The sequence below is a fragment of the Macaca fascicularis genome, chromosome 1 (assembly GCF_037993035.2).
Source record: "Macaca fascicularis isolate 582-1 chromosome 1, T2T-MFA8v1.1".
Classification (NCBI taxonomy): domain Eukaryota; kingdom Metazoa; phylum Chordata; class Mammalia; order Primates; family Cercopithecidae; genus Macaca; species Macaca fascicularis.
Genome location: NC_088375.1, coordinates 124,583,666 through 124,611,027, shown reverse-complemented (window position 1 = coordinate 124,611,027; position 27,362 = coordinate 124,583,666). Strand labels below are relative to the sequence as shown.

The window sequence follows — 27,362 nt, the reverse complement described above, 5'->3', positions numbered from 1 at the left end:
TCACGTATACATACAAAGGAATATTATTCAGCCTTCACAAAGAAAGAAAATTCTGACATATGCTACAACATGGGTGGGCCTTCAGGACATTATGCAAGGTGAAATAAGCCAGTCACGAAAGGACAAAAACTGTGATCTCACTTATTTGAGAGAGTCAAAAAACATCTAAAGAGAAAGTAGAAAGCTGATTGTCAGTGGCTGAGAGAATAGGAAAATATTATTTTAGGTGTATAGAGTTCCAGTTTCATAAGATGAAAAGAGTTATGGAGCTAGATAGTGGGGATAGTTGCATAACACTCTGAATACATTTAATGTCAGTGAATTGTTAACACGGTTAAGATGGTAATTTTATGTGTATTTTCCCACAATAAAAAATAATAAAACCAAAACAGAACAAAAAACAGTAGGTGGTGGTAGTTTTCTGATTCCCGATTTAGAAGCTCAAATTAAAAGTGCATAGCTATATTAAAGGTAAGGCATTACATTTGAGATTTGAAAGGTGATTATCAAAGAAAACCACTTAATCCTTAAAAAAGAGGGAAGACGTGGTAAACAAAGAGAGTTGCAAATGAAAATGATTTTCTAAACATTGTGGTCAAAATTATGAAAGACAAAAACATACATTTTAAAGTCAGAGACAGAAGTAATATAACCTATGTACCTCACACTGAGCCACCAAAAAGGATTATCTAATGGTGGCTAGAACCTAGCAGAAGTCCTGGACCGTGAGATTGTTCGGTGCCTCATGACAGTGCTCATACAGCGTTCAGTGTGTCTCCCCCTTCTATTAATAGAATAGAATCAGAAAATGAGATGCGCTGGGAGAACACAGCAGCCTGTATTGGTGGCTTCTGCATTGGTCTGTAATCATCTGTTGTTAATTACAACTTCCGTGCCTTCTATGCCTCCATTACCCTTGTATTAGCAGAAAAAGATGAAGCTGAAAGAGACCCCAAGACAGCAGCTTATAGGAAACAGTTGATTCTCCTTTTATGTAACAGTTCTACAGGGAAGAGTCTAGGTTGTCGGGAAGCTGTCCTGCTCTGTGAAGTTATTCAGGGACTCCAGTTCCTTCCATCTTGTGCCTCTGTCATTCCTTATGGTGCTTCCTTATCTCCTTGGTTGGAGCTGTATTGCCCAAGCCAAGGAAGTGACTTTCCATTATGAAAGTGAGGCAGAAGTTGCCCACATCACAACCATTCACATTCGATTGCTGAGATTCAGTTGTGTGGCTATATCTAGTTGCAAGGATAGATGCATATTACAATGGAACAATAGATTTTGGTAGCCAATTACAACTCTCCCGCATCCAGAAGAGTAGAAATAAAGGTTAATTAAACCCAAGTGTAGGAGAAATCTTGGGTTTGAGCCAGTGGTTCAAAGCAGGTAGGATCGAGGCTAAGGTATTAAAGATAAGATCTTTAAAATCTGCTGGACCTGACGTGGGTGGCATATCACTTAGAGTTCCTTGTTGCTAAAACAGCAAAAGAATTTATTAGTGATATCAGGTAGCTCATTGAATCCCTGGGAGGGCCAGGGAGTTGGCCTTGGAAGCTGGGTAGCCAGGAAGTACACCTAATCATGTGTGGGATTATTCTAGAGAAGGCACCACAGCCATTGCTGGGCACCAACCCCAGAACCCCTGCCCATGACATGTGGCACTGGATACCAGTCTCACCACTGCTGTCTCCAAAATCCTGACCCCTCCATCACTGCCCTTCTCATAAGAAAACAAAGAAGCAGGGCTTGCTTCTTTAAAACTGAAGTCTTGCACCACTGTGTGCAATTAACAGCGTCTGGGGCCAAGGCCTTTGCCTCAGCCACAAGGGAGGCTGGAAGAGCAAGTGGATTAGTTAGCATTAAGTTCTGCTATATATAGCCAAATAATAGCAGTGGCTTAAATAGGACAGACATCTATTTCTCATGTAAAAAGGTGTCTTGAGGTAGACAGTTAAGTGCTGGTAATGTCAGCTTGACAATGGCCTTAGTGACTTAGCTTCTTAATTTTATCTTCAGCATGTAGTTTCCCTTCTCCATGTCACCTCTTTGTCCAAAGCAGTTGCTAGAGTCCAGCCATCACATCTGCATTCCAAACAACAGGAGGGAAAAAGAGGAATGGGAGTTGCTCCCTCCCCTTTAAAGAAACTTCCAAGAAATAACATATACCATTTCTGCTTATGATCATTGGCTAGAATGCAGTCACATTGGAAATGACATCTTTTGCCTGGGAAGTAATGTGCCCAGGAGAAATGAAGTTTCTGTGACAAAAGAAGGTAGGGAGAATGGACATTGGGAAAGCAGTCTTCTACCTCAGGAAGGTGGGATTCTAATGTGAGAAATTCCCCACCTATGGGAAGAGTGTTAAAAAGACACAGATGAGAGATACCTAACAACAATGTATTATTTTTCCATATGTCCATGTCCATTTATTACCATAACAGTCACTACTATAAAATGCTCCTGCTTAGCATATGCAACCATGCCTTGTACAAATGAAAATACATTTACCCACTTTCTCCCAAAACAGACACTAAGCAAAGTGTCATCTACTGCATCCATTTCCAAGTTTGGAATCTGCGGGTAATGTTCATATTGATATTTTGAAAACGAGAGACTGAAGTGTAAAGTTAATAACCCCAAATTTGGGCAGGGTGTGGTGGTACAGGCCTGCAGTCCCAACTACTCTAGAGGTTGAGGTGGGAGGATCTGCAAACCGAAGTTTGCAGTGAGCTATGATTGCACCTGCATATAACCAGCGCACTCCAGCCCGGACAACATAGCGAGAACTCATCTCTGGAGAAAAAATAATAATAATAAAGGAAGAAAGAAAGAGTAAAAACAAACCCAGTTCACCCTCTATAAAATAACAAACGAAATGGCAAGTGTAACAAAGAGAAAAATTAGGTGAGCCTGTATGATACAGTAGAAAACAGGCTGCACTCAGATTTGCAAATAAGCTGTTTTGCATTTATTTACAATGCTTATAGAATGCACTTCTTTGGTGAAGGGACTCTGAAGAGATATTGCATAATAAGACTTATATACTAAGCATTGATATGAACAACCCAAAGTCACTCCTTGGATTGGCTCTTATCTCCATCCCTCTGTGACCCACTCAGGTTTACTGTCATCCCACTTTGTTACCCTACATTTTTTTTTGAGACGGAGTCTTGCTCTGTCACCCAGTCTGGAGTGCAGTGGCGCGATCTCGGCTTACTGCAAGCTCTGCCTCCCGGATTCACACCATTCTCCTGCCTCAGCCTCCCGAGTAGTTGGGACTACAGGCGCCCGCCACCACACCTGGCTAATTTTTTTGTATTTTTAGTAGAGACGGGGTTTCACCATGTTAGCCAGGATGGTCTCGATCTCCTGACCTCGTGATCCACCTGCCTCGGCCTCCCAAAGTGCTGGGATTACAGGCGTAAGCCACCACGCCTGACCTTACCCTACATTTTTTTAAGCTCATGTGGCTAGTGTGGAATGGTGAGGGAAACTCTAACTGATGACAGACACACAGAGACAGACTGGCCACTACCACATGGTAACCTGAGACTTGAAAGCAGTGAGCGAGAGTGGTCCATTCTGATGGGTTCCGGAACAAGTCTCTCTGTAAATGGTAATTGTCATCCTCCTTGTAAACAGATCTGCTTTTCCCCAGAGGACTCTGCCTTTTGGAATAGCCCCAACAAATCCTCTCAAAGCATATTCTGTCCAAAAGGCCCAATAGACACCCTACATCCCTACATTCCCTGCATACCTTTAGTTCTCTTCCCAGTTGAAACATAATTTTTTTTTTTTTTTTTTTTTTACACAAGGTCTCACCCCATCGCCCAAGCTGGAGTGCAAATGGTGCAATCACGGCTCACTGCAGCCTCGACCTCCTTGGGCTCAGGTGATCCTTCCACCTCAGCCTCCTGGGTTGCTGGGGATACAGGCACATGCCACCATGCCTGACTAATTTTATTTTTCCCTGTATTTTGTAGAGATGGGGTTTTACCATGTTGCCCAGGCCGGTCTTGAACTCCTGGGCTCAAGTGATTGTCCTGCCTCTGCCTCCCTCCACCTCCCAAAGTGCTGGGATTACAGGTATGAGCCACTGCGCGTGGCCTGAAACATAATTTTGGAAAGAAGCAGATAGAGTCTTGGTCATGGTTCAAAAAGAGTATCTGTTAATATAATTGAAAGTGTTGTACCACAGAAGATAAAGTACAGGCCTATTTAATAATTATAATTTTCCTTCAAACTTCCAATATAACATAAACATTACTAGCTGACATGTTCTATTCTTTTTCTTTTGCATCATGGAAAACATCTCCTGCAAACACTAGGTTGGCCTGCTGTCTCCAAGTCAGGCCACACAGCAGCACCTATTCATTTAAAATTCAAATGTACACACACCCATTTAATCTTTTCTTCCGAATTTAAGTCTCTTGTGTCAGTTATCTGTAATTATTTCCACTGTAAACCCCATAAGAACATTAAGAGCCAATCCTTGTTAATTTTCAGAAATGTTTCATTCCAATTTGGCCTACTCAAGGAAGAAATAAGCCAGACCATGAACTTGTAAACCCAGAAAATCTGAGAGAGGTCCAAGTTAAATCAGAAAGTTTATTTTGCCAAGGTTGAGGATGTGCTCGTGACACAGCCTCAGAAAGTCCTGACAACGTGTCCCCAATGTGGTTGGAGCACAGCTTGGTTTGTAAATATATGTAAAAGCTATGGCTTAACAATATATGTAAAAAGTACATTGGTTCCATCCAGAAAGGCTAGACAACTCGAAGCAGGTGGGGGCGTCCAGATCACAGGGAGGGGAGAGACAAATGGTTGCATTCTTTTGAGTTTTTGATAAGCCTTTCAGAAAGAGGCAATCAGAATCTGCATCTATCTCGGTGAGCAGAAGGATGACTTTGAATAGAATGGGAGGCCGGTTTGTCCTAAGCAGTTTCCGGCTTGAATTTTCTTTTTAGCTTACTGATTTTGGGGGCCCCAAATATTTTCCTTTCACATTTCCCTCCTTTTCTTTTTAAAAATCTTTTGGAGAAAGCATTTTAGGAGAAAATGAGTCTCTGGTCTCAGGTTTCATCTCATCTCTCGTGGCTAGGATGGCTTATTCCTAGATGTGTAGGTCCTGAAAGTTGATTTTTAGCAGGTTGTGAGGTCTCACATCCTATGAAGAGAAAACAGTGGGGAGGAAGAGAGAAAAAGCAACAACAAACAAAAGAACAATCCTGGAAAAATCGATATAAGCCACATTACTCTGAAGTCCATACATTAGTAGGCAGGTATGAAAGTGGCTTATGTATGTAAATATGTTGCTGTTATTTTTCTTCTGAAGTTTATTTTGTCTAGCTTTAGTTTGCAGAGTTTTAAGAAAGCACAGCTTAGTTTTCCATGACTCTAAATTAGAAAAAATGGGAGAGAAGAAGAAAAATATTGAAAACATTATTTTGAAGACTTGTAGCCAAGAAAAATTAGAATTTGGTCCAAACTGTAGAAAATAATATAAATTAAAAAACATTAGGCAAGACTAAAATCTAACACTAGGTGTACTATAGTTTTTGAAACATAATTTTTCTCTCTCCAGTTTCCTATTTTCGCTAAAGACAAATCATGGTAGGACTAGTTTGCTTTATTGTACTTGGCCTAATTATTTGTAAACAGTGCAAGAATAATTCTTTTTTACATAGGTTTTTTTTTTTTTTTCTTGAGACAGAGTTTTGATCTTGTTGCCTAGGCTGGAGTGCAATGGTGCGATCTTGGCTCACTGCAACCTCCGCCTCTCGGGTTCAAGTGACTCTCCTGCCTCAGCCTCCCGAGTAGCTGGGATTACAGGTGTGTGCCACCACGCCCGGCTAATTTTGAATTTTTAGTAGAGACAGGGTTTCTCCATGTGGGTCAGGCTGGTCTCAAACTCCTGACCTCAGGTGATCTACCTGCCTTGGTCTCCCAAAGTGTTGGGATTACAGGCATGAGCCACCGCACCAGGCCTGCATAGGCTTTTAAATGTGCTTTGATGGAATATTATTCCACAGGAGCGTGAGAGGAAAATATCTTGGGTCCCCCAAATCACTAAGGAAAACTCAAGCTGGAAACTGCTTAGAGCAAGCCTGCCCCCCATTCTATTCAAAGTCACCCCTCTGCTCACTGAGATAGATGCATATGTGATTTGCCTCCTTTGGAAAGGCTAATCGGAAACTCAAAAGAATGTAACCATTTGTGTATCACCTATCTGTGACCTGGAAGCTCCCTCCCTGCTTCCAGTCTTCCTGCCTTTGCTTCAAATTGTCCCACCTTTCCAGACCAAACCAATGTACTTCTTATATATATTAACTGATGTTTCATGTCTCTTTAAAATGTAGAAAATCAAGCTGTGCTCTGAACACCTGGGGCAAATATTGTCAGGACATCCTGAGGCTGCGCCACCGGTACTTATCCTCAACCTTGGCAAAACAAACTTTCTAAATTAACTGAGACCTGGCTGGGCGTGGTGGCTCATGCCTGTAATCCCAACACTGTGAAAAGCCGAGACAGGTGGATCACCTGAGATGAGGAGTTCAAGACTAGCCTGGTCAACATGGCGAAACCTCATCTCTACTAAAAATACGAAAATTAGCTGGGCCTGGTGGCAGACGCCTGTAATCCCAGCTATTTGCTTGGTAGGCTGAGGCAGGAGAATCACTTGAACACAGGAGGCGGAGATAGCAGTGAACCGAGATTGTGCCATTGCACTCCAGTCTGGACGACAAAGCAAAACTCCCTTTAAAAATAAATAAATAAACAAATAAAATAAATAAACAAATAAAACAAATAAACAAATAAATAAAGACCTGTCTCAGATTTTCTGGAACTTGTCTCACATTTTCTGGGTTCACAGGAGGACTCTTAGAAAAGACTGTTTTAAAGCTGAGCTCAGCCATGGATTTATGATATAAAATACCTATGAATTGGGTGATCCTCTGCCCTTGAGGTTCCAAGATAAACTTGGGGCTCCTGGACCTGTCAGAAAGTGACATTCTTTACCTACCACAGGCGGACAAAGGTATAAGGCCAGTTTTGCAAGTGGCTTTATTGGCTCCACAAACCAAGTTTGATTCCTTAAAGGAAAGCACACCATTCAAGTCAAACCTTTGGTAAAATAACCAGTTTCTCCAATTGTGTCCTGTTACAAATGAAAACAGATTATTATTGTGTTGGGAGCCAAAAGCCTGAGGGTTGTGACCAACTCAGCATTCTGCTGGAGGCTATATGATCAAGCAGCAAACTGTTTATTATGAATGCAGAATGTGGGCAAACTCGCATCTGCGCCTGCCACCAGAAGGTATGCTGAGGGTGGTCACTCCCTGGCATCGTGCTCCTTGAGGTTATCTATTGGGACATCTGGAGCCTACCGTTCAAATAATGCAGTCATGTAGCCCTGCACTAAGTCAAGCAGCTGACCACAACCGCCCCCTTCTCCCTATCTCCTTTAGTCAATGCATATGAAAGGCTCTAGAAGCTTAGTGCCCTAGTCACTAGAAGCAAAGAGCCCCCTGACCCCTTCTTCCAAATATACTTCTTAGTGTTTGTCTTTATTCCCGCATTCATCCTCCTTTGTTCAGTCCAGCAAGGTCTGCAGCATTATTGCACTTATGCAAATAACTGTATTGCCATAAGTTAAGAATACTCACAAATAGTTTCCAAATTGTGGAGAAGTCAGGTAGACAGAAACAAATGTGCTCCAAATTTTGTTCATAGGAGTATACTAAATTGTTAAAAGCTGTCAACAGCTCAAAAGAAAAATTTCAAGACACTGAAAAACAAAACAAAGGATTAACAATGTTTAAAGCAAAGGTTAAAAAGATTACTTTAGTCTTCTTTTTTTTTTTTGAGATGGAGTTATTGGCATGATCTTGGCTCACTGCAACCTCCGCCTCCTGGGTTCAAGCAATTCTTCTGCCTCAACCTCCTGAGTACCTGGGATTACAGGTGCCCACCACCACCATGCTTGGCTAATTTTTAAATTTTTTTAGTAGAGATGGGGTTTCGACATGTTGGCCAGGCTGGTCTTGAATTCCTGACCTCAGGTGATCCACCCACCTCGGCCTCCCAAAGTGCTGGGATTACAGGAGTGAGCCACCGTGCCTGGCCTACTTTAGTCTTCTATCAGTTCAGTTTATGCAGTTAATTCATGTTCTGCCTAGTATTAATGAACATTTTAGCTCTCCATTAGAGTCCTGAAAGTTTTTTTTCTCTATTCTAATGTCACAATCTCCAAAGTTATCAGACACCTCCATTTAAGAACACCTGTTAGCTAATTACTACCATCTAAAGAGGACCAAAAAAAGACTATCGTCCTTGAATGACAAAAAGTTTTAGGGCAGCCATAGTCAAAGGCACAGTTGACAAGGAAATTTATTACCTCTGTGGCATACAATAATTTAACATAAGAATTATAATTATTACTGATAATGTATACTAAATTATATCAGGATTATAGGAGTGTCCCATAATTTTGGAACACATACCAATAACTTATTTACACAAATTCAGCCCAAAGAAAACCAAACACCATTTCATATTTGTCAATGCTTCCTGTATAATTTTTCTACCAAATAAGCCAAATTATGACATTTTTGGGCTTTAGGGAAGCGAATATCTTAAAGAATTAATTAGGTCAGAAAAAAACATAATTTATAATTTGATTTTGGAATGTTTGTCAAATATCAAAGTTTTAAAACATTTGATACCACAAAATAGGATCACAGGTTATTGTAAAATAAGTCATTCATTTAACCAAAGTGATAACTCAAGGATTTTTTTTTAAAACAGGTGAAAATCTTTATCCTTCAAGAGAAGAGACTTAATTTTCCACACAATAAGCCCTAATAAAAACAGCATGAAGCCAATTACATTTGTTTTTCTAAATTTTATAAAGAATGTATAAAATTTTAATCTTGACCATAAAATATAGCTTTCATAAGCCTTTCATAACCTTTATTAAGGTGTCAATTAATGCTTTAAGAAAACCTTGTTAATCTGACACAGGGGCCCATATACTGGTCTTGCATCAGTGTGCCTTTAACATTAATGATTAATTTATAGAGCAATTGAACTTATTTTATCTTTCAAAGTCAGCCCTTACAATGTCATGCACCTACCTCTTCCATGACAGTCCCTGGGCCTTGAGGAATTGAATAGCTATAATTTCTGGCCGTGTGTCTTAGGAATGCAGTTTATTTTGATTTGGCATCTTCTGCTGAGCCTGAAAATGAGGATTTAATTGCTGCCAGTGTTTAAGATTTAGCAGGATTTAGCAAGATTTTGTCCTTTCTAGACTCAGGAGTCAAAACCCTGTAATGCAATGTCACAAGGAGTTTAAAAGCACATACAGGAAGATACATGGATGTAATAAACTTAATTTAAAATTTTTAAATCTCAGTTTTTATTCCTAAGCAAACCAAAGCTTAATAATAATATGACAACTTGATCACATAAGAGTTTTGTTTTTTTTAAAAAAATAAATCCTATTATTGTGACTTGCACTGACCATTTGTGACATAATTGGACTTTCTGGTTTGTCCTGAACACCCCTTCTTTTTAAACAAACAGCCATTTTATTTTAGGACTGAACTTACCATACAAGATTCTTTTTCATAAAATTATTTCTCTTTAAGCTTCCTTGCTACAAAAAAAATTCTCTTTATTTTTATAACATTCTTTCTTTCTATTTCCTGGTTTCTTTTACCTTGTTTTATACATAACCATTAAATAAACTTTGTTTTTTTGTTTGTTTGTTTGTTTGTCTTTTGAGACAGAGTCTCACTCTGTTGCCCAGGGGCTAGAGTGCAGTGGCGCAATCTTGGCTCACTGCAACTACTGCCTCCTGGGTTCAAGTGATTCACCTGCCTCAGCCTGCTGAGTAGCTGGGATTACCAGCATGCACCACCACACCCAGCTAATTTTTGTACTTTTAGACAGATGGGGTTTTGCCATGTTGGCCAGGCTAGTCTTGAACTCCTGACCTCAGGTGATCCGCCCACTTTGGCCTCCCAAAGTGCTAGGATTACAGGCATGAGCCACCATGCCTGGCCTAAACTTTGAATTAGACAAAACTTGTTCACCTTTTTAAAAAAGGGGATACTTTTTTGTTTTTTGCAAGAATATTTTCCTACAATATATATTTATTGTAACATACCTAAATAATGAAATATCTATTATTTAATTTAATATTCCTTTCGATTCTAAGTTATGAGAAATTTGTCTACAAGTATTTATCCCATTATGTTTACCTATTTTATGTTAATTGTTTACCAAGATTATTTATGAAAACTGTAATAGTTACCATTTAAAGTTATGAAACTGTCATTGCAAAATTAAAACTGAGACTGTGAAAAAGATAGGACCTAACTGACTCCATCTTCCTTCTAACCTCCAAGCTGTCCTTGTTCATTCCTGGACTTTGGGAAGAACTTAATTTATAGTTTGACTTTGAAACGAAGGCGATAACAGTCCTTTCCCAAAACAAACCTCCTACTGCCCATGGACTAGACTGCCTAAAGCCACTGGATTAAAAGTTATGGTAATCTTACTAAATTCAAGATGCAGCTATTTTCATTAAACCAATATTAATGTCTTATATATTAAAAATTACACAAGCACAGGTCATTCTGTTTTGGGCTGGGTTTATAGTTTTGTAACCCCAATGCCAAATTTTGACATCTTATAGTATTTGGCAGGGGTAAGAATGAAATTGCTTGATTAATGAATGCAAACAAAAATGTATGCTGGCAATTTTTAAGACATTTCTAATATTACTTTACCCATAATTGGCTAGCTTATTTACTAAAGATTTTACTTAAGTTACCTAAACTTGAAAAAGCACTTAACAAGTCTTTTCTCTTTTCCTTATAAAGTATTTGATTTAAATGCTTTTATTTTTCTTTAAGCCAATTAACTAGAGCCTTTTATATATTTTTGGTAGTGAAACATTGTGACCACAACACATAAATACATAGAATGTATTAGGCATGCCCATAGAAGTATATCTTATAGATTCATAAAAGAAAAACGTTTTCTTTTTTCCTATTTTAGACTTTCAGATTCTTGACAAGCTGTTTCACAACCTCAGGCAGTTGTCAGCTAAATAGACTTAAAATTGCATATTAAAGGAAGCAACTCAGTTTGTTTATGTCATGTGCCTCTGTGTGAAGAGACCACCAAACAGGCTTTGTGTGAGCAATAAAGCTTTTTAATCACCTGGGTGCAGGTGGGCTGAGTCGAAAGAGAGTCTGCAAAGGGAGTTAGGAGTGGGGCAGTTTCATAGGATTTGTGTAGGTAGTGGAAAATTACAGTCAAAGGGGTTGTTCTCTTGCTGGCAAGGTCAGGGGTCACAAGGTGCTCAGTGGAGGAGCTTCTGAGCAGGGAGAAGGAATTTCACAAGGTAATGTCATCAGTTAAGGCAGGAACCAGCCATTTTAATTTCTTTTGTGGTTCTTCAGTTGCCTCAGGCCATCTGCAGGCTTGGGCTCAGAGGCCTGACATTCCTGTCTTCTTATAAAATAGTGTTGAAGTGTTGGGGCAGCGAAAAATTTTTTGGGGGTGGTATGGAGAGATAATGGGCAATGTTTCTCAGGGCTGCTTTGAGCGGGATTAGGGGTGGCGTGGGAACCTAGAGTGGGAGAGATTAAGCTGAAGGAAGATTTTGTGGTAAGGGGCGATATTGTGGGGTTGTTAGAAGGAATATTTGTCCTACAGAATGATTGGTGATGGCCTGGATACAGTTTTATATGAATCGAGAAACTAAACAGAAGACACAAGGTCTGAATAAGGGAAGGAGAAAAACAGGTATTAAAGGACTAAGAATTGAGAGGACCCAGGATCCAATCAGAGTGCCTAAGGGAGTTTAGCGTGATTATTTGCTTGGTTGGTGAGTTTTTGGGCTCTATCCTTGAGTTTTTTTATGTTGTCATACACCAGGCCAGATTGATTTAGGTAAAAACAACACTCTTCATTTAAAAATATACAGAATCCCCCTTTTTAAGCAGTGAGTAAGTTGAGGCCTTGGTGATTTTGGAGGAAAGAGAAATGCAAAGCCAGCAATTGTTTGTTAAAGAAGGATTAGAAACGGCTAGGAGAGAGTGAGTGAGATTGATAGTGTGGTGGAGATAACTGGGGAGAGGTAGAGAGTAGCATAAGAACAGGAACAAGAATAAGAGTGAGTATAAAAGTAAAGAATAGGACTTCATCAGGGTGAAAGTATTGGAGTGTACCTTGCCACTGAAGATCTTCTATCTACTTCAAGAGAGACTTAAGGGTGGTGGTTTGAGGTAAAACCAGGAGATATCATTTATGATGGTTTGGAGGAAAAGTGCAAACTAGCAGTGTAAACAAGGGCAGGGCAATTACAAGTAGTTGAGAGTGGTAACTATGAATTTGCCTAGAGAGAAGATAGTAGGGATGACAAGTTTTTGGGGCACAGACCAAGTTGGGCTGGTGTCTGGAATGAAACTGGGGCCTAATAAAAAGGAGCATCCATACAGGAGCTTAAATGGGCTGTACCCTGTAGCATCCTGAGGACAGGTCCGAATTCTGAGAGGGGCAAGTGGTAAAAGTATTGTCCAGTCCTTTTTAAGTTGGAGGCTGAGCTCGGTAAGGTGTGTCTTTAAAAGACCATTAGTCTGTTTTATCTTTCCTGAAGATTGAGGATGGTAAGGGGTATGAAGATTTCACTGAATACCAAGAGCCTGAGAAACTTCTTGGGTGATTTGACTAATAGAGATTGGTTTGTTATTGGACTGTTTAGAGGTGGGAAGGCCAAACCTAGGAATTATATCTGACAGAAGGGAAGAAATGACTGCAGTGGCCTTCTCAGACCCTGTGGGAAAGGCCTCTACCCATTCAATGAAAGTGTCTACCCAGACCGAGAGATATTTTAGTATCCTGACTTGGAGCATGTGAGTAAAGTCAATTTGCCAGTCCTGGGCAGGGGCAAATTCTCGAGCTTGACGTATAAGGAAGGGAGGATTAAATTCCTGAGGAGTAGTACAATAGCAGATGGAACACTGAGAAGTGATTTTTTGAGGATAGATTTTTACGATGGAAAGGAAATGAGGGGTTTTAAGAGATGGGCTAGTGGCTTGTAACCTACATGGAAGAGGTTATGAAATGACAACAGAATAGAATGGGCCTGTGAGGCTGGAAGGAGACATTTTCCTTGGTCCAAGAACCATTTGCCTTGTGTGGGAAGAGATTGATAGGTGGAAGTTTCAGTGGGAGAGTAGGTGGGAGTGACTGATGAGAAGGAGAAAAACTGGCTGTGAGGGACAGAAGTTGGGATGCTAGCTGCTTCTTTAGCTACCTTATCAGCATAAGTGCTGCCCTGAGTGACGGGATCTGATGCCTTTTGATGGCCCTTGTAGTGAATGACTGCAGCTTCCTTTGGAAGTAAAGCGGACTTGAGTTTTTATTAAAGAGGCATTAATGATGGAGGATCCTTGCATAGCAAAACCTCTTTCAGCCCATATAACAGCATGGTGGTGCAGGATATGGAAGGCATATTTAGAATCAGTATAAATATTGATGTGCAGTACCTTTGCAAGAGTGAGGGCCCAATTAAGGCAATTAGTTTGACTTGCTGAGAGATAGTGGACGGGGGCAGAGTGGTGGCCTCAAGGATAGATGTGGAAGATATTATATCATAGCCTGCCTTTGCTGGTGAGTGGCAATTAGGCCTAGTGTAACTGCCATCAATAAACTAAGTGTGATCAGGGTGAGGAACAGGAAAGAAGGAAATATGGGGAAATGGAGTGAATGTCAGGTAGATCAGAGAGATACAGTCATGGGGGTCAGGTGTGGTATCAGGAATAATGTGGGAGCCAGCCTAAACAGTAAGGTCAAGTTGTTTGAACAGAAGGGCTACAGGGCATGGTCCTGGTTCTTGTGTAAGAATTCTGACTGCACAGCCCTGCACTTCAGCTGTGTGTAATGAGAAAGGGTTGGGAGGAGTTAGGGAAAGCTAGTGTGGGAGCAGGTTCCAGGGCTGTTTTTAAGGAACAGAAAGAGGAGTGGGGAAAGGATTTAGGATCTATGGGGTCAGCTAGGCTTCCTTTTGTGAGTTTATATAATGGTTTAGTCAAGATGGTAAAACTAGGTATCCAAAGGTGAAAGTACCTAACCATGCCTAGGAAGGAAAGGAGTTGCTGCTTTGTAGAAGGGGTTGCGGTTTGGGAGATTAGTCGGACACAATCAGCAGGGAGAGTACGTGTGTTTTTATGAAGAATTATATTGAGATAGGTAATGGATGCGGAAGAAATTTAGGCTTTGGAGGGGGATGCGTGATGACCTTTTGAGAATAGGTGCTGGAGAAGCAGGAGGGTGTTCTGTTGGGAAGATTTGTAGGAGGGGCTATAAAGTAGAAGGTTGTTAAAATATTCAATAAGATGAGAAGCAGATGGATGGAAAGAAAGTAAATAATGAGAAAGGGCTTTACTGAAGTAATGGGGGCTGTCCATGAAGCCTTGTTGTGGCAGTATAGGCCAGGTAAGTTGCTAAGACTGATGGGTGTCAGGGTCAGACTAAGTGAAAGCAAAGACAGGCTGGGATGAACGATGTAAAGGAATAGTAAAGAAAGCATGTTTGAGATTTAGAACAGAGTAATGGGTTGTGGAGGGGTTGTGGAGGTAGGTATTGAGGCTAGGAGAGTATACGGGTTTGGCACCATGGGGTGGATAGGCAAGACAATTTGGTTGATAAGGTGCAGATCCTGAACTAACCTGTAAGACTTGTCTGGTTTTGGACAGGTAAAAAGGGGGAATTGTAAAAACAGTTTATAGGCTTTAGAAGCCTATGCTGTAGCAGGTGAGTGATAACAGGATGTAACCTTTTTAAAGCCTGCTGTGGGATGGGATATTCACGTTGAATGGGGTAAGGGTGTTTAGGTTTTAATGGGATGATAAGAGGTGCATGATCAGCCACCAACGTAAGAGTAGAGGTGTCTCATACTTGTGGATTAAGGTGGGGAGATACAAGAGGAGGATGTGAAGGAGGCTTTGAACTGGATAAAAGGGCGGCAATGAGGTGTGGCTGTAGTCTAGGAATAGTCAGGGAAGCAGATAATTTAGTTAAAATGCCTAGACCTAACAAGGGAACTGGGCAGGTGGGGATAACTAAAAAGGAGTGCATAAAAGAATACTGTCTAAGCTAGCTCCAGAGTTGGGGAGTTTTAAGAGGTTTAGAAGCCTGGCTGTCAATACCTACAACAGTTATAGAGGCAAGGGAAACAGGCCCTTGAAAAGAAGGTAATGCGGAGTGGGTAGCCTCTTATTGATTAAGAAGGGGATGGACTTACCCTCCACTGTTAAGAAGTACCCAAAGTGTCTGTGATGGCCCAGCAGGCTTCCCAGGTGATTGGGCAACATCAGTCTTCAGCTGCTAAGCTGAGAAGATCTGGGAAGGAGTCAGTCAGAGAGCCTTGGACCAGAGTTCCAGGGGCTCTGGGAGTGTCTGCCAGGCGAGTTTGACAGTCCGATTTCCAGTGGGGTCCCGCACAGATGGGACATGGCTTAAGAGGAATCCCAGGTCATGTGCATTCCTTGACCCAGTGGCCAGATTTCCGGCACTTGAAGCAAGATCCTGGGGAAGGAGCTCCTAAAGGAATGCCTGACTGCTGTGGCTTAGGCGTTTTCAAGTTCTTGTGTGCTGGTGATGTGGCTGGGGTTTCTCTCACAGCAGAGAGAAGTAATTGCAACTCTATTATTGTACACGTTGAAGGTGAGGTTAATTAAGTCCTATTGTGGAGTTTGAGGGCTGGAATCTAATTTTTGGAGCCTCATTTAATGTTGGGAGCAGACTGAGTAATAAAATGCATATTGAGAATAAGATGGCCTTCTGGCCCCTCTGGGGTATAGTGTCTAAGGGTTGTTGCCAAACAGGCTGCGAACTGGACTGGGCTTTTATATTTGATGAAAAAGAGCCTAAATGCTAACTGATTTGGGAGAGGTTGGATAAAGAAAAAGGAGCATTAACCTTGACTATGCCTTCAACTCCAGCCACCTCTTTAAGAGGAAATTGTTGGGCAGGTGGGGGATGGCTAGTCACGGAATGAAACTGAATGGACTGGGTGTGAGGAGGGGAGGTGATAAAAGGATTATAGGGTGGAAGAGCAGAAGCTGAGGAAGAACTGGAGCCTGATTCAGCCTGGCGGGGAACGACCTGAGGAGGAGCAGTCTGGGGATGAGGGGGTATTTGGGAAGAGTTGCATTGGGAACAGATACTAGGGAGGGACTGATGTGTAAAAGAACGTCAGGCACCTCAGACCATTTGCCCATTTTACGACACAAATTATCTAGATCTTGTAGGATGGAGAAATTGAAAGTGCTGTTTTCTGGCTATTTGGAACCATTGTCGAGTTTGTATTGGGGTCAAGTGGTATTGCAGAAGAAAATAAGGCATTTAGGTTTTAGGTCATGTGTGAGTTGAAGAGGTTTTGAGTTCTTGAGAACACAAGCTAAAGGAGAAGAAGGAGGAATGGAGGGTGGAAGGTTGCCTATAGTGAAGGAGACAAACCTAGAGAAAAGAGAGGGTAGAGACCCGGAGAGAAGGGGTGGAGGGTACTTGCCCCCCAGGGGAGGTGGTGCTTGCCACCCAGGGGAGGTGGTACTTGCCACCAAGGTGAAGGCACAAGGCAGGCATACCCGTGGTGATCAGACACCTCTGAAACGTGGGTGAATAATCAGGCAAGCATCCCTGCAGTGATTAAGCACCAAGGGAAGACTGTCTTCCCGAGTCCGTGACTGGCAGCGGAGTTTTGGGTTCACAGATAAAACACATCTCCTTAGTCTACCAGAAAGGGAAAGGAACTGAAATTAAGGGAAGGGAGAGATTGAAGGGTGGTGCCAAAATCGATAGGAGAAAGAGGTTGAGGGATAGTGAGAGAGGCTGGAGAAGAGAGTAAAAAGAGGCTGCTTACCCAATTTAAAATTGGTGAGATATTCTTTGGGCTGGTTGGTCTGAGGAGCAGAGGTCATAGTTGGATCTTTCTCATGGAGCAAAGAACAGGAGGACAGGGGATTGATCTCCCAAGGGAGGTCCCCCGATCCGAGTCACAGCTCCAAATGTCACATGCATCCATGTGAAGAGACCACCAAACAGGCTTTGTGTGAGCAATAAAGCTTTTTAATCGCCTGGGTGCAGGTGGGCTGAGTCTGAAAAGAGAGTCAACAAAGGGAGTTAGGAGTGGGACAGTTTTATAGGATTTGGGTAGATAGTGGAAAATTACAGTCAAAGGGTGTTGTTCACTTGTGGGCAGGGGTGGGGGTCATGAGGTGCTCAGTGGGGGCGCTTCTGAGCCAGGAGAAGGAATTTCACAAGGTAATGTCATCAGTTAAGGCAGGAATTAGCCATTTTCACTTCTTTTGTGGTTCTTCAGTTGCCTCAGGCCATCTGGATGTGTATGTGCAGGCTTGGGTTCAGAGGCCTGACAGTTTAGATAGCTAAATGTACATCATGTGGTACAAAGAGAATGTATGGTTAGCTAGAGGGAAATTAAAAATGGATTTATTTGCCAATTGAACATAAAATTATAGAAATTTATCATTGGATTGTCTAAGGAGACCAATTTTATTTAGATACTAACTACCTATTTTTTTTTTTAACTGGATCTCTGAGTTCTGGGCAGAACCCACACTGAATCCTGGGTCTCCAAAAAGGGAGAATTATTATGAGGCTAGAACATGTGATGCTTTTATAGTACACTTAAAATATATTTTTTTTAATCAAAGACATGTCTAAGTGTCTAAACTACATTCTTCCTTAACTCAAGAGTAGCCTCCGTTACAGTAAATATTTTAGTTAAAAAATCAGGTGGCCAGGCGCGGTGGCTCACGCCTGTAATCCCAGCACTTTGGGAGGCCGAGGTGGGCGGATCACGAGGTCAGGAGATGGAGACCATCCTGGCTAACATGGTGAAACCCCGTCTCTACTAAAAATAAAAAAAAATTAGCCAGGCATGGTGGCGGACGCCTGTAGTCCCAGCTACTCGGGAGGCTGAGGCAGAAGAATGGTGTGAACCTGGGAGGCGGAGCTTGCAGTGAGCCGAGATGGCGCCACTGCACTCCAGCCTGGGCGACAGAGCAAGACTCTGTCGCAAAAAAAAAAAAAAAAAAAAAAAAAAAAAAAAATCAGGTGAAACAAAATTCAGTCAACTCAGAAGAAAAAATCTTTTGCTCAAAAAATACAAGGTCCTAGAAGAGAAAAACAAAAACAAAAAGGCCTTTTAAATACATATATGCACTCATGCACACATACACACACATATCTTGGATGATAGATTTTAATTAAGCTGACATTTAACCATCGAGCTCCTTTTTAAAAAATATTTTAAAATCTCATTACTATATTTCAGCTAGGACAAATTGCTGCTATTTCAGAAGTACCAAGTATCAAACCAGCAAGGGCTTGATTTAGGAACCAAATGTGTCATAGTAGAAAAAAAGAAGGCAGAACCTTAGCCATCGAACTGCAATGTGGGGGGCAGCCAATTCTTTCAATTTGGCCTGACTGGCAAAAAGGTGGCCTTGTTATGTAATAAAGTCCCTTTAGTAGTCAAAATAAAAAATCTTTCCTCTTTTTTTATTTCCTTTTATCTTTCCTCTTTTTTTGTTTCCTTTTGCTGGCCATTTTTCTACCCCCACCATATCTAACCATTTTTTTTTTTTTTTTTTTGAGATGGAGTCTCGCTCTGTTGCCAGACTGGAGTGCAGTGGCATGATCTCGGCTCACTGCAACCTCTGCCTCCCAGGTTCAAGCAATTCTCCTGCCTCAGCCTCCTGAGTAGCTAGGACTGCAGATGTGCACCACTACACCCGGGTAATTTTTATATTTTTAGTAGAGATGGGGGGGGTCTCACCATGTTGGCCAGGATGGTCTTGATCTCTTGACCTTGTGATCTGCCTGCCTCGGCCTCCCAAAGTGCTGGGATTACAGGTATGAGCCATCACGCCTGGCCCATACCACGTTTTTGTGTGTGTATGGGTATTTTAGCCACTTTGGAGGCTTGTTACCCATATTTTGGAGTTCTCCTTTGGATTTGACCCAAGTCAGGATATGTGTTGGACCCAAAATGTGCTGCTTGCAGACCTAGCTTTTCAGGGCTGTTACACCCTGAACCAGTTTGGTCTACCAAACTGTGTTGCAGCTACCTGGCACAGTGTGCCGGGGCTCAAGGTGCGGGCAGGGTCAGCTCCTTATATGCACCTGTTGGCTGAGATTAGACCCTAAGTATATTCTCCTGAGGAGAAAACCTATTTGAAGCCACTGCAGGTCTTAGGGAGTGTTCCTCCCAGATGCGCTTATGTGATCTCAGTTGCCTGAGAATGCCCCGAAAGGCTAAGGGGAGCAAGGTGCTCTTATTTCTTCAGAATGGAAGATTCCACACTCATGAGCTACAGTGTTTGGAGTTGGTCAAATCTGGTAAGGAAAGGACCGAAACACATATGCAAAACAACAAACAAACAAACAAACAAACAAAAAACCCAACACGACAGAAACAAACAACAAAATAGTTAAGCAAAACTAACAATGATCACACAAATTATATGATTTCTGAATGCTCTAAGTGTAAGCAGAAATTAACACCAGCTGGTCGTTAATGCTAACTTTAGTCATTTAAAAATAATTTGCCAGACAGAATCCCAAACCAGTTTCTTACCTAGTGATGTGTCTCAGGCTGTAGACTGCTCTCTACAATCCTAGAAGCAGGAAAAAGACTCATCTTCCCTGTTAGAAGCTAGCTCAAACTCCATTAAGGAGTTTCCTGCCTTCCATTATCATGGAAGCAGGAAAACTTGCCTTCCTTGTTGGAAGCAAGTAAAATTCCAAAGAAAAGAGGAGTTGTACAGGAAAATAAACTTTAGATCTTGACCAAATTTTTGGAAACCAGGGATTCTCTGCAGGGGATGCCCTCAGACCTCAGCAAATTGTCTTGTTGGTTTGAGCCATAAAGTTAGCTCATGCTGGTACCAAGCACCAATAGGAGATTTGTCAAAGGTCAGGGGCATCTCCACCCAGAATCCCTTCATGGTTACCAAACTGTAAACCCAGAAAATCTGAGACAGATCTCAGTTAATTCAGAAAGTCTATTTTGCCAAGGTTGAGGGCGTGTGTCTGTGACACGGCCGCAGGAAGCCCTGATGATATGTGCCCCAGGTGGTCGGGGCACAGCTTAGTTTTACACATTTTAGGGTGACATGAGACGTTAATCAATATATGTAAGTTGTACATTGGTTCCATCCAGAAAGGTGGGGACAACTCAAAGCAGAGGGGAGGGAGTTGGGCGTCCAGGTCACAGGTAAGTGAGAGACAAATGGTTGCCTTCTTTTGAGTTTCTGATAGGCCTTTCCAAAGGAGGCGATCAGAATATGCATCTATTTCAATGAGCAGAGGGATGGCTTTGAATAGCATGGGAGGCAGGTTTACCCTAAGCAGTTTCCAGCTTGAATTTTCTTTTTAGCTTACTGATTTTAGGGGCCCAATATATTTCCCTTTCACAAACTCACATAACCTACTCTCCAGCCTCAGTGTCTTTCTGATCCTCTGAGACCTCCCTGAACAAGAACTTCAGTTCTGACTCCAAGCACTTCTACCTGAACTCTCTCCGTTTTAAGAACAGGGCATTTTGTTTTTCTGAGTTCTCTCAGTCAAAACAAAGAGGAATTTTTTAAAGTTCCTTGAGGGCATTAGGCACTTACGTATCAAGCAAACTCTTCTTTTTTTCTTCCAATTCTCAGTAAATGACAGGAATCAGTGCATAGTTGTGAGTGCCTACTTTGTGTCAGACTCTGTGCAAGCACTAAATATAAAATTTTGCATAAGACATAGTCTCTGCTCTCAGGCAACTTATAATTTAGCAGCAGAGACGAACATCTAAATGAACAACGAGTTGTGTGTTAAGTCCTGATCAAGGAAAGCATTGTACCCTGTGGGAACAAAAATTTAAAATACGTGCATTTAAATTAGCCTGTGGGAAGTAGAGAAATGTCAGTCAGGATAAACCAAATCCTAGTGGCTTAATACACGCTTTTTTCTTACTTACCCTTCATGTTGGATGTGATCAACAGGGGCCCTGCTCTTTGTAGTCTGTTAGAGACCTAGGCTGATGGAGGCTTTAACTTGGCACCTGCTCTGAGTCTAGACCACTGCGGTAGTCAGATACGGTGACTTACTCACTGGCTCTTAAAACTTCTACCTGGAAAATGTGTGTAATTTCTATTCGTGTTTAATTGGTCAAACAAGTCAGGAGACCACATTTAAGTTAAAGAGTGTCATGAAGCTTTCCCAATGGGAAAACAATCAGAAATCTTTGGTGACCATCACCACAGGGATTACCAGATGTGGCTTCAAATATGATTTGAAGGCTAAGGGAGGTGGGGGAAAAGCAAGAGGCAGAGGGGACAGCATGAATTAAAGTGTGAAAATATGAAAGTGAATGTGGTGCTTTTTGGCAATTTATATTTATAAATTTATGTAACATTTATCTGTTTCAAGTGCTCTAAAATATATATATTTTTTGAGACAGAGTCTCGCTGTGTCAGCTAGGCTGGAGTGCAGTGGCATGATCTCGGCTCACAGCAATCTCTGCCTCCCAGATTCAAATGATTCCCTTGTCTCAGCCTCCTGAGTAGCTGGGATTACAGGCATGCATCACCATGCCTAGCTAATTTTTTTATTTCTAGTAGAGATGGGGTTTTGCCATGTTGACCAGTCTGGTCTTGAACCCCTGATCTCAAGTGATCCACCTGCCTCCACCTCCCAAAGTGCTGGAATTACAGGCGTGAGCCACCACACCTGGCCCAAGTGCTCTAGAAATATTGACTTCATTCTCATTGTAGCAGGACAAGCCGCAGACAAGAACCCCTCAGGCACTGAGTTGTAGAAGGAAAAGGCTTTATTCAGTTGGGAGCATCAGCAGACTCATGTCTCCAAAAACCGAGCTCCCTGAGTGAGCAATTTCTGTCCCTTTTAAGGGTTTACGACTCTAAGGGGGTCCGTGTGAGAGGGTCATGATCGATTGAGCAAGTAGGGGGTACGTGACTGGGGGCTGCATGCGCTAGTAATCAGAACAGAAAAGAACAGGACAGGGATTTTCACAGTGCTTTTCCATACAATGTCTGGAATCTATAGACAACAGAACCAGTTAGGTCAGGGGTTAACTACCAGGCCTGGAATGCAGTGCAGGGCTGTCTGACTACTGATTTCATTTCTGTCTTTTCTTTAAGGCAGAAACTTTTTCTTCAAGGCAGAAATTGGGCATAAGACAATATGAGGGGTGGTCTCCTCCCTTATTGCCCCACTTTGAGAACTTTACTCATTAGTGGGAGTTCTCACTTTCATCCTCATTACCCATGTCTTCTTGCAAGACAGATCAATAGTGATTCATATAATACACTTGTGCTGAAGCATTTTGGTGGACTAAGGTAGTGATGAAGCTTTTTATCATTTGAAGAAGTACAGGTAGCAAACAAGGGAGCAGTAAAGAGGTTCCTATTACTATTGTAACTCCTATTATAAGAGTTTTAAATCCTCCTAGTGCTGGGAACCATTTTCCAAACATGGTCCCAGGATCAAATCTATGCCACACTTGCATGGGCACATGTGCCAGGTTTGTCATATCTCTAACTATGTCTTCAGCTACTTGCCCTTGATCATCTATGTGTAGACAGCAATTAGTAAGGTTAAATTTCCCACAGACCCATCCTTCAGCTGCTAGCAAGTAGTCAAAGACAATCTATTTTGATAGATAGCATTTCTCATCTGAGTTTCTTGCTGGGCCAGAATAGTCAAGGCTCTGCCAGTTTTATTAGTGATTATTTCTGAGACAGCTTGTAACCGTATGATTTGGTTGAGCATGTAAATGGGAGTCTGGTATCCCCACGAGCCATCTTGTGCCCAAGTAGCAGGCCCATAATATTGTATGATTCTTTCAGGGGGACATTCATCATCTTTCCCATTTCCTATAGCTATGCTTCTTTTTTTGTGGGAAGCATAGACAGGGAAGCCCAGGAGCTCGCCTATTTTTATGGGCAGTAGGAAGAAAGATGGTTTAATAGTGCCAATAACACAACTACTTGCCCACTGGTCAGGTAATTTGGTGTAAGCTCTATGCCCACATATCCAGTATAATCCAGTGGGGGCTGTCCAGTCCCGACAGGACTCTGGGTGGGTCCACATGGTTTGCAACTTTGGGAATTTACTAAGCAAATTTCTTTCAGTGTGGTTTGAACTCCACCAAGTGGCTGTTTTTGTAGTACTATACAGTTTTTGCCCAAGGTAGCTGAGTCTTCCCAAAGGAAGGGTGAACTCCTTCCTCACCCTTGCACTATTGTCTAATAATTGAGGTTTTTCAGGTCCCAGAAGTTGCCAGTCTCTCAATTTATTTTAAAAACAGTAGTCATAGGGGGCTCAGATGGATTATAGCACACAACAGGCTGGTCACTTCCTGGGCTACATACCTTGTATAGCATTATACAAATAAGTTCCTTTTAGAGTCCTGTTATGCTTATAATAACCATAAAATAATAGGGCTGTAGCAACATTTTGTTCTACCTCAATGACTTGATGTATATACTGGGAAGGGTCCTCAGTCTGAGGAAGGTCAGTTGAAGTCCTTACTGTACAAGTCCAAATTTTAAGGAAAATGAGTCCCATGATAATTCTTCTCATGCTTCAGCCGTGCATGGACCAGTCAGCTTCCAGGTGTGACTGGAGCAGGGCTTGTCGTCCTCCTCAGAGTCACTTTGCAGGGGTTGTCCAGGCTCGGTTTTGCCTCCCAGGTTTCAGGGGCTACAGGTTTCACACAGCTGTGGTGGATCCAGGATGGGATTTCTTCTACCTTTACAGCCGTGGGGGTGGTCAGGATAATGGTCTGAGGTCCTTTCTACCGTGGCTGCAAAGGGACTACATTCCAGTCCCTGATCCATAGGTGATCACCTGGAGAGAAAGGGTGAACTGGGGAGAATAAGCTAATGGGACCCCTCTCATTTACCCAAGTTGAGATTGTCTGTGTAATTTTTCCCAAAGCCTGTAGCTGTCGCTGTAACTCAATTTCACCTGACTCTCAGGGAGTGCCTGGAAGTCCTCATAGTATAGAAGGAGGCCTATGATACAGTATTTCATAAGGTGAGTATCCTGTTTTCTTAGAAGGGGTCCATCTAATTTTAAACAATACCATAGGAAGGGCCTGTATCCATTTTAATCCTGTTTCCTGACATACTTTCCCTAAACTAATTTTGATGGTTTGATTCATTCGCTCCACCTTTCCGGAACTCTGAGGTCGGTAGGCAGCATGTAGCTTCCAAGTGATTCCTAATGCCTTTGCTGTCTTCTGTACCAAGTCAGCCACAAATGCTGGCCTGTTATCTGAGCCAATTCATAAGGGCATTCCAAACCTAGGAATAAGATCTTGAAGAAGCACACGGGTTGCTTTGTAGGCCTTTTCAGTTTGTGTTGGATAAGCCTCCACCCACCCAGAGTAAGTACACGCAAGTACCAGCAAATACTTGTTACCTCCACATTTCAGCATTTCTGTGAAATCCACCTGAAGAGCCTCAAAAGGAGCTGCTCCATAAGCTTGTATGCCGGGTGGAACAGTGGGACCTTGCCTCGCATCGTGCTGTTGGCAAGTAATGCACCGCTGTGCTACTGCTTTGGCAAGGGCTGGCTAGTGTGAGATGTAGAAGTACCAGCCTAACAACTTTTCAACTGACTCTTGACCTAGATGAGTGGTTTCGTGCACGGCCAGTACGATTGTGGTTCCCAGCAACTGCGGCACAGCTACCCTCCCATCTGGCAGTCTGATCATCCTTCTTTTATTACTTGCCCCACTTCTGCATGGAATGTCTTTTTCTTCCTTAGAATAGGTAGGTACCAGGTCAGGTGTTTGATGGAGTAAGGGGCCTGCTACTGATGCCCAGTAAGGGGTAGATGCTGCTTTTCGAGCTTGTGAGTCAGTTCAGGAATTTCCTAAGGCCACTGAGGTGGAGTCTCGCTGAAGTCCCCTGCAGTGCATGACTGCCCACCTTCTGAGGTTTCCACACTGCCTCTAATAATTGTAGAATTTCTTGTTGATATTTTATGTCCTTTCCCCCAGAGTTTAACGGCCCTTTTCCTTATATAATGCTCCATGCACTTGGAGGATTAGAAAGGCATATCGAGAGTCAGTGTAGATGTTTACAGCCTTACCTTCACTGAGTTCTAGAGCCTGAGTTAAAGCAATGAGCTCAGCCTTCTGGGCTGAAGTGCCCTGTGGCAACGATTTGGCTTCAATGACAACATCCAAAGTTACCACCGCATATCCTGCACATCTTTCTCCTTGTGGGTTGATGAAGCTGCTCCTGTCCACGTATAACTCCCAGTCTACTGAGGCCCATGGCTGGTCCCAAAGGTCAGGTCTGCTAGAATAAATTGAGTCCAACACTTCTACAGTTATGCTCGAACAGGCACTCTGATACTGGAAGCAGGGTGGTGGGATTTAGGGTATTACGGACTTCAATGATTATGTGGGGATTTTCACATAGCAAGCTTTGGAACTTGGTTAATCTAGCATTTGTTAGGCAATGATGTCCTTTGGTATTCATCAAAGTTACCACAGCATGGGGGGCCTTTATATTCAGGTTTTGCCCAAGGGTTAGCTTATCTACTTCTTGTGCTAACAGGGCCACCACTGCCAGGGTGCTTAGACATGGGGGCCAGCCTTTGGAAACCCCATCTAGTTGTTTTGAGAGATACGCCACTGGCCTTGGCCAGGGCCCTACAGTCTGGGTTAAAACTCCAACTGCCATTTATTTCTCTTTCTGACACATCGAGTGTAAAGGGCTTTGCCAAATCTGGTAGTCCTAGGGCTGGGGCCGACGTAAGTTTTTCCTTTAACTCACAAAAGGCTTGCTGTTGTAGAGGTCCCCATTCAAAGGGCTCCCAGTCACCCCCCTTTGTAACCCTGTACAAAGGCTTGGCTAGTACTGCAGTTTGGAATCCATAATCCACAAAACCTCACAGCTCCTAGCAATTCCCTTACTTACCTTCTGGTTTTAGGTTCCGGTAGGCTGCAGGTGACCTGCTTTCTTTCTGACCCCAGGCTACACTCCCCTTTCCGAATAGTGAATCCCAGGTAGCATACCTGCTATCTGCAGATCTGAGCTTTCTTCCTGGACACCTTATACCCACAGTCCTCCAGGTGCCAAAGCAGGGCATCCATCCCTTTTGTGCACCCGACCACCATGGAGTGTCCCAGCAGAAGGTCGTCTGCTTACTGGAGCAAGATGCAGCCTAGGTCTTTAGCAGGCAACTTTTGCAGGTCTCAAGCCAGGGCCTCCCTGAAGATAGTAGGGGAGTTCTTGAACCCTTGGGGAAGCCAGGTCCAACTGTCCTGAGTAGTGACACCTGACTCTGGATCTTCCCACTGAAACGCAAACAGCTTCTGGCTCTCAGGAGCTAGTCTGATGCTATAGAAGGCATCTTTTAAGTCCAGACAGGTAAACCAGCTGTCCTCAGTCAGCGGCAACCCTAACAATTTGTAAGGCTTAGGAACTGTTGGGTGCAGAGTCACAGTAGCTTGGTTGACCAAGCACAAGTCCTGTACTGGCTGTTAGTGCTTGGGGGACAGGCAGGAGTAGGGTGTTCCATGGAGACTGGCAAGGGACTATAATTCCAAAGGCTTTTAAGTGCCTGAGATGAACCTGGATTCCTTCTAGAGCTTCTCTGGGAACTGGATACTGCTTTTGTCTAATTGACTGGGCCCCAGGTTTAACTTCTATGAGTACGGGGACTTGGTTGACCGCCAGTCCCGGAGGATTATCCTCTGCCCATACTCCGGGCCATCACTTAGCTAGAGTTGGTTTTATCTCTTGGCCTGGCTCGGTTAGAAAAAGTCTCCATTCTTCTTCCCGGGGGACCATAAGGGCCATGATAACTCCTATTTCCAGTAACTTTAGCTGTAAAGAGCCCTGTTTTGTAAAGGAGATGGTGGCTCTCAGCTTGCTAAGCAAGTCTCTTCCCAGCAAAGGCAAGGGACAGTCAGGCATGTACAAGAACTGGTGAACTATTTCACGTCCCCCCACCGAGCAGATCCGCAGTAGACAGAAAGCCTGCTTAGTGGAAACTCCTGTTGCTTCGATTATATCTACAGTTTTCTTGGATAAGGGGGCAGCCGGGGTGGTCACTACTGAATGTTCAGCACCAGTATCGACCAAAAACTTAATGTCCTTGCCCCCAATTGTAATCCTGACTGTGGGCTCCTTGGGGGCACTTAAGTGTAGAGGACTATGTGCTAACGAGATGTTCCCGATAAGTCCTGCTCTTGCAAACAAAGCAGGGTGTTCCTTCCCTGCAAACAG

General features: G+C 42.7%; 1 long non-coding RNA gene across 1 annotated transcript; it reads right to left on the bottom strand.

Annotated features, from left to right (window-relative positions):
* Window positions 1-4,698: 4,698 nt before the first annotated feature.
* LOC123567568 (uncharacterized) lies at window positions 4,699-17,186 on the bottom strand. Its single transcript, XR_006690588.3, has 4 exons — window positions 16,946-17,186; window positions 9,138-9,241; window positions 7,668-7,789; window positions 4,699-5,167 (listed from the first exon to the last, which is right to left on the bottom strand). It is a non-coding gene; the product is annotated as an uncharacterized lncRNA (long non-coding RNA).
* Window positions 17,187-27,362: the final 10,176 nt, after the last annotated feature.